Below are 6,805 nucleotides of genomic sequence, written 5' to 3'. Positions count from 1 at the left end.
CTAACAAATACATTTAATTTAATTGAACATGATTCTAAAGCAGGGACTCCATTGCCTGCGAGGAGAAGAAAGAGGGTGCATCGTACAAGAACATGGCGCCTCGGCAGGGTGTAAGACATAATGTTTGACGTCACCTAATGGTTTAGATCACGCTTTAATAGCTGATACCTCAGTCACACACAAACCCGATTCTTAACCAACCGACTACGAACGGACTGATTCTTGGCCACTGGTAGTAATGTAATATTCCGGTTGGTTAGTGTCGGTCTGGTGTCGCTATCATTGATGTGACTAGGGTATGACCAAAGAAAGGCAAAGAACAGGTCCGCAGTGAACGAAGGAGAGTGGGCTGGATGAAAATGAGCGTTGATGGAATTCTTAATTCGCCTGGTACCGGTTCTTGCACGCTTCTTATGAATACGCCTTGTGCTTTTCTTAACGTTCGATAACACAAATTATATACAAGCAACATTTGTAAGCATGCATTTGTCATGGTTACGTTGTCGGAGAAGTAGCGGTCTGGAAACGATTCATGAAGTGAGCTCTTAGATGTATCAGGCTAAACGTTGTGAGGTTCATTCGTGAAAGTGTGGGAGTGGGAGGGGAGTGGGAGTGTGACAAGGGTGGAGCTCTTAGGAACTAGTAGAGCATGTAATATCCTCGAGATTAATTCTTCAAGTTATTTCATTTTTAAAGTACTTCTTTTCAGATTTAACAAAAAAACTATTGAATCAACGGAAATCGGGCCTTCACCATGTTCAAATTATTATGAGATTCGCCAATACGGTTCCTTTTGTCAGGAAATTGTAATAGTTTCCTTGGAATATATTCTCGATGACTTATCTTCACTTTCTTTTTCAAAAGTATTTCTTTTCGGATATCGAAACTAGGAAATCATCGGAATGGTTACCCTCCATCACAACATTGTGCGCTTCCTTCATTCTATACTGTCTGTCAAGAATCTTAATCGTTATTTAGGAATAATGATTATGTTCTTGATGAATTTTTTTACATTTCTTTTTCAAATATAATTCATTTCAGATATCAAACCCCCCCCCCCCCCAAAAAAAAAAAAAAAAAAAAGACAGGTTCAATTTGTAGATTAGTGTATTCCTTCCCTCACAATTTTAAGACATTCATCTTTTCTCCTTAACTTGTCAGACAGTTCCCGTATTCTCGGAATATAATAGTCTCGATGGCGTTACCAAGAGCAGCATTTCAACAATAAATGTAAGAATGGTTGATGTATCAAGGGAAGAGATCCCAACGACATATACTCTGAACGTGAATGAGTCAGCAGCAGGAAAGATTAATGAAGAACCCGAAATGCATTGTTTATTTGGTCAAGTCTTCTGACGTTATCTTAGGTCAGAACGGATAGTGTGGAAGTGTTTATTTATTACGATAGGAGGTTAATTGATCGATGACTGGGCCCGCATTAAAACCAGGCGTGAAGTGAAACAGAAACAGAAGGTTGTAGGAGATTACGATTACCAACTAGCCTTTTCTTGATCATCAGAACTGCCCCCGATGACGTGAAAACGCGAAAGTGATTGGACTGGGGATGATAATGTAACGACCCCGTTGGCGCCCCATGAATGGCGTTTTTTATACAAACATGTAGTTAAAGTTGATCAAGAAGCAACACAACCACACCATGAATTATAAAAGAAGGTATACTCTAGCATTGACACGTCATATAAAGTTGGGGAAAAACACCCTGCCGTTAGGTCTTATATATTTCAAGCAGTAGATTTTCGTATGAAGCGTAACTATCTGTAACTTGGTGCAACACGGATTCTGTGTTCTTTTTTTTTTTTTTTGGGGGGGGGGGGACATTTGTTCTGGTTCTAACACACACCCACACACGCGTTCACACGCACACGCACACACACATACACCGTTACACCTATGTTTTTTCAAAGCGCGTACTCAAATTCTAATTACAGTTACTTTTTAATTATATTTACTGGTAAATGAAATTATAAGGAGAAAAATTTTGTGTACAACTAAACCCTCAGGGGGAGGGGGTTGATTCCCTGCTAGCACAGTAATTAATCAACCTTAATATTAAATCCGAAACAATAAGTGTTTGCATTAATGTTACTATGATTGAATTTCATACACTCCCATGTCTTACTAATATGAGAAGAAAAAAAATACATTTCTTATTTTTTGTGAAGAAAAAATTTAGGTAATGAGGCTAATTTCGTCGTCTTGATCGGTTGATGTCTTGAATATATTCACCAAAGGTATAATGCCTTAAAGTATTTTCAAAAACTGCCCAAAATAATCTCCTGTAAAAAGAAACATTGAATATCAAATAGTTACATTTACATCTCTTCGATACTTTCTTTGAAATTAGTTTACTGTAAGGATGAGATTCCCTTTTAAATCCTGAGATGAGATGTGTGAAATACGTCATTGCAGCAAAACATCGAGATGAAAGACCTTTCCCAGAATACCATTACGAGATGCATGCACAATTACAGTGATTAATCTTTCATGCCGAACTTGTTATGGTGTTTGTTAAGCGATGCATACAAAATATGGTCTGGAGTGTAATATTTATGAAATAGATTAGCGTGAAATCTCCGAATACCCCCATTCACACTAAGGCACGCCAACCAGAACGACACCAGACTGAGAACACACAAAACAAGAATTTTACAATTTGACAAATGGTCAAGAACCGGTCGATTTGGAGTCGGTATGAAGTCGGTGTGGAGTCGGTATGAAGTCGGTGTGGAATCAGTGTGGAGTCAGTATAAAGTCGGTGTGGATTCGGTATGAAGTCGGTGTGGAGTCGGTATGAAGTCGGTATGAAGTCGGTATGAAGTCGGTGTGGAGTAGAAGTAGAATCAGTTTGGCAGTGTGACCTAGGCATAATACACAGTTATATAGTGTAGGTTTGCATGTGTGACAGAAGTTTATAAGGGGAACTTGGTAGATAGCATTCGCCTTCGGGTTACACTTCGGATTTCTTTCTCTCTCTCTCTCTCTCTCCCTCTCTATCCCTCCCTCCCTCTATGTCACTCTCTCCCTCCCCCCCCCCCTCTCTCTCTCTCTCTCTCTCTCGAGGAGGTCGGCTAGAAGGAGGTAAAGGATAAATTATTTGAAATAGGTTCATCAAAAGGTGACAGGTTGAAGAAGAAAAAGAACCACTTTCCGCACCCTTTTTTCGCATCCACACCATTTTGAACAATGGTCTGGAATCCTTGTTTAGAAAGTAGAAGTAACCTTTTTATCCGGCTGCATGCTTTTTCGAGGAGATCTTCCATTTGTTACAAGAATGAGCATGATTTTTAACGACAATTGCGATGCGGCATATTTCAATACACCAGACTTCGTCAGTGGATAAAAAACTTATATGCAGCGAAACTTGTGTCAAACTTGACATTTTGTTATATCACATTATTTCAATGAAAATAGTTTCTAGTCACTTCATTTTTACCATATATATATATATATATATATAACCATCCCTTTCATCGATCGGCGAATTTTCCATCGAATATGAATCTCTCATTATTTAGAAGCTGTCTTAATACACCCCCAAATTCTCACCAATAATGATTTTTCTTCTCATTTTCTAAATCACGCTTGATCTCCCCTGATTAACATTTAAATTACCCGCATAGTGTTTCGTTTTCACATGTTACTACGAAAATGTCAATTTGGCATAAAGTAAAGAGTAAATACCAAGTCGAATGAATATAGATTTAAAAGCCTACCTAATCCCAGTACTTATACTGATCTGCGCTATGATCAAGATATTTGGCCCTGGAAGAGTTCCTTTATACCATGTAGAGATATATCTTCTCCAAATATTTTAGAGATGACCTATTTAAAAAAAAGCATCATCATGACCATACGTGGCGAAATAAAATAATACAAGCAGAAAAATGATTAGCATGTAGATACATTTTAAAGAGACAAGTGTGACAAAAAAATCCACTTGCAGCTAATTTTGAGTTTGGGTAATTATGGTAGCAGAATGAAAAAAAAAAAAAAATAAAAGTTGCTTGAAATCCCTTTCCAATGGAAAGCCTAACTCCTATTTTTTCATATAAGAGTTCATCTTCTGCAGAGAGCTTGGACGTTTAATTAGCTCATTTTACTTACACAAAATAGTTATACATGTACTTATCATTTTGCTATTGCTTTACTTCCAAAGAAGAAATTATTCCTCAGATGAAGTCTAGAACATGCAGTGTATGAATAGTTTGATTATTTCGGAGTTTGTTACTTTCAGTCATTACCAGGGAGTCCAGATAAGAGGAAAGGGCTTGTATTGTTAATTCCTGTTCAGATGTGGCGAGGTATAGACCGCCGCAAAAAGCCACCACGTTTTTTTTTACGTGTAAACAAATGGCAACTGTGCGTAACAAAGTACGCATGCGCGATTTCACTGAGCTCTGTGTATTTACCATGCTGGAAAGAACACACTCATTCACACTCATTCACAGTGTGAATCACACTGTGTTTCACACTGTGAATCACAGTGTGCTCCACAATGTTAAATTTGGGCGTTTCACACTGTGGTTCACAGTGTGGATAACCAGAAAAGGAAAGAACACACTCATACACACTCAATCACAGTGTGAATCACACTGTGAATGAGTGTGAATGAGTGTGTTCTTTTCAGCAGGGTAAATACAGATATATGAAGGGAATTAGACTTTACGTCATCATAACTTATCTTTTTAACGATATTTAATGGTGTATTATCATTTTGGTCAATTGCTCTTATTTAAAGATAGTCTCAGTGATTTCACCTCAGAGTGTACAGTCTTGTTAAAGTTGTAATATGTTTTGTGTTCCTTAATGTCGTTAGCTTATAAAGGTTATCATTTCATTGGCGTATATTCGTTACCAAATAATCACGTAAACCGTAAAAACTGAACGCAAGCGGTCATCGGAGAGTCAAAGATGAGTGTAGCTGAAGAAGTGTCCATGTTGCTGTTGGTTGTTATCGCTTCGTCTTGTGCTTTCCTTTATGATAGAAACCTTAGGCATATCGATCTCGAAAAAGAGAGTGAAATAATTCAAAATGATTATAGAGCTAATAATAGGTACAAGGTATGGTTTAATCTAATAAGAAGATAACGCAGAGAGACTTCGAACCAACTCTATATTGATTACATAGGCCTATGTAATATTTACGTATATAAAGATGTGCCATAAAATAACATGTTACAAATAGAGAAATCACAATATTGACTGCTTTTTATAATACTTCACCAATGAAGACTGTGTATCGAGTACAGAAAATTAACTCTGCTTCCATTGTATGTATCCTAGTATTATACGATGCGTTTGAACTTGGGCTTGCAGTCGTTGATGTTTTTTGTTTCGTGTTTTGCTTCTCCATTCGTATGTGAATGAAACCTTTTAACCCAGCTCAAACCTCGAAACGCTCTACCCTCTCTCTGCTTCAAGCATGTTTACAAAAGAAAGGTCTTAGTAGCACGTGCAGAGAGAAGATTGATTCGGTGATGCAATTCTCGAAACACATGTCTCCTCATTCAATAACACTCACGCATTGACATGCAACAGAGTAACTACTGCTGTTTAGAATGAATCTTTTCCTTGGAGGCATGAATGACAAACAAATGGAAAATGTGTCTTTCTTAATTAAGCGATATGACACTCTGTGTTAAAAGGTGTAAAAAAAAAAAAGGGGAAGAAGTGGTTAAGAATGACACCTTTTCGTAACATTCTAACTCACTCTTTCGAGTAGCTTGCGAATAAGTATACATTGTAAGAATAGAAGTCCAGTGAGAACAAATTTTGCGAGAATGGATCTGCACATTTACGTGACGCAAAGCATACTGACGATTATTTTTGAAATACATGTATATCCATGCTCCTGTTTACTTCAAATGTAGAGGCTTCTCTGACTGGGGGAGATTTCTATCAATGAATGTATTAAAGACCGACCACTCTGAGATATCTCATCTCAATCGAGATTGGGCTGAGGCATATTTTGCCATATCAATTGTCATATGTAACCTAAATAGTTAGAAAGGAAGGCAAACCAAAATACCTTATCTTTTTGTAATATCTGTACCTAAATCTTGGTCGTCAATGAAGGGAGAAGTTGTTCCTGTTTCGTTTTTTTATCTCGGTATCATCTCTCTCTCTCTCTCTCTGTGTCTCTCTTTTTCTCTCTCTTTCTTTTGTTTCTACTGTCTTTACTGCTCTCTTGACAAGCCCCTCTTCACTCCCCGTAAAGACACTTTTAGTTTTATATTGGCTTCTTATTTCTGTGTTTCTGCCGATAACACACGTATCTCTCGTCTGCCTTGAAATACACATACGCACACACGTTTACAACCCCACACTCTATCTCTCTTTCCGTTTCCATGTACAGTTTGTATCTTCAAATAAATATTTCAACTTCTCCCCCTTCTCCTCCCTCCTCCTCACTCCTCTCTCTCTCTCTCTCTCTCTCTCTCTCTCTCTCTTTATCTATCTCTTTCTCTTTCTCTCTCTCCCAAGTATTCCTCTGTCACCCTTGCTTTACCCGCCAGTCTTGTCTGTATCAATCATCCTTCATCATCTCCCTAAACCGCATCGAGTTTACACGGAAAATCAGGCCACGTGTCCTCATTTTGTATCATCTCATGTTGCATAACGCCTCATTCTTTAAACCCCTTTATTCCAAGCAAACATATCCGTATATATGTTTCACCAGAGAGAGTTAGATTCCCAGCTGATTGGAAATTGAGATTTAGTTATTCTTCTCATTAAAACCAAAGAAGCACGATCTTCGGAAGCATACAAACGATAATAATGGTTG

The sequence above is a fragment of the Strongylocentrotus purpuratus genome, unplaced genomic scaffold (assembly GCF_000002235.5).
Source record: "Strongylocentrotus purpuratus isolate Spur 01 unplaced genomic scaffold, Spur_5.0 spur5_scaffold_19, whole genome shotgun sequence".
Lineage (NCBI taxonomy): Eukaryota > Metazoa > Echinodermata > Echinoidea > Camarodonta > Strongylocentrotidae > Strongylocentrotus > Strongylocentrotus purpuratus.
This window is presented reverse-complemented; position numbering follows the sequence as displayed.